The 1,397-nt window shown below is 33.5% G+C and overlaps 1 long non-coding RNA gene across 1 annotated transcript in view; it reads right to left on the bottom strand.

Annotated features, from left to right (window-relative positions):
* The window catches only part of LOC107758882 (uncharacterized), a 7,197-nt gene continuing 5,800 nt past the window's right edge, over positions 1-1,397 (bottom strand). Inside the window, exons 2-3 of the long non-coding RNA XR_001642070.1 lie at positions 1,247-1,358; positions 1-101 (exon numbers count right to left, since the gene is read on the bottom strand). This is a non-coding gene — a long non-coding RNA (uncharacterized LOC107758882). The remainder of the gene's footprint in view (positions 102-1,246; positions 1,359-1,397) is intronic.

The following is a 1,397-nucleotide window of genomic DNA, read 5'->3' on the forward strand; positions in this document are numbered from 1 at the left end:
AGGTAGGTTTACTGATGACCAGCCTGCGACCAAACGAGTCCACTCCTGCTGTTAGTCTCACCCCATTACGCTTCCAGAACACCTGCAGCCTGTCAAGAGATCTGCTCCGCACACACACACAAAACACAACACATTAACTGCCATACTGAAATTAATACTCAAGCCAAGAATTATGAAGAGCACAGCAATTAGTTATGTGTTAAATATTCGAGAAAAATACATACACTACATGGTATGCGAAGACTAATTTTTATGTTTAAAGGCAACTTTTGAGGGTTTTAGCCCATACTTACTTAGTGAGGTCACATTTATTTGATCAAAAATACAATAAAAACAACTTATTACAACTGAAACTAACAGTCTTCTATTTTATTATTTTATAAAATGTAATTTATTCCTGTGATGGCAAAGCAGCAATAAACTGACAAAATTACAGCAAAAATATTTATGTTACAAAAGATTTCTATTTCAATAAACGTTCTTTAAATTCACTAAAGAATTCTGAAAAAAATGTATCAGAGTTTCCACATAAATATTAAGCAGCACAACTGTTTTCAACATTGAAATTAATAAGAAATGTTTCCTGAGCAGCAAATCAGCATGTTAGAATGGTTTCTGATGGGTCATGTGACACTGAAGACTGGAGTAATGATGCTGAAAATTTTGCTTTGATCACAAGAATAAATTGCATTTTAAAATACTGTATATTCAAATAGAAAACAATTCAAAATGCAATAATATTTCACAATATTAAATTTTTTTGTTTATTGTATCAAATAAATACAGAAAGAAAAATCTTATAAACATTTAAATGTTAGTGCTAGTGTACTTCACTATTAGCAGCTAAAAATATTTAAAATTGACAGTCTCTTGCAGGAAAACAAATGTAAAAAATTATGACTCATGCATTACATCATTTTATGGGGTCAGCAGTTTTGAAATAAAATTCTCAGCCAGCTTTACTGTATACACGTCTATATACTTTTGTCCACATAGTGTATTTGACAAAATTGAAAAGAAGAATCTGGTTTAATTAAGTTGAAACAAAGTCAAAGTTTAACAGCAAGAAAATGTGAAATGACAGATATAATCACAATTCTGACTGACTGGCTGACACTAAAATGACATCACCAATGTTACAGATAATGAAAACAATATAACGATTACAAACATCTGTGAAATTATACAAGAACCCTGTTATTAACGGAACCCAGGCAGTGAGTCACTGCCATCGAGGGCAACCCACCTCGCATTAGCGATGCACTCAAGAGTAGCCTCACTCGCCCCAGCAACCACTGATGTGTTCTTAGGTGCAATCACTATCACCGGGGCAACCAATTCAGCCGGGGCAATAACGTCTGAGATGGAGAAAGGCAAAAGAACGGTAAAAAAAAAAA

Source organism: Sinocyclocheilus rhinocerous, unplaced genomic scaffold, assembly GCF_001515625.1.
Source record: "Sinocyclocheilus rhinocerous isolate Xijiao unplaced genomic scaffold, SAMN03320098_v1.1 scaffold1435, whole genome shotgun sequence".
NCBI lineage: Eukaryota > Metazoa > Chordata > Actinopteri > Cypriniformes > Cyprinidae > Sinocyclocheilus > Sinocyclocheilus rhinocerous.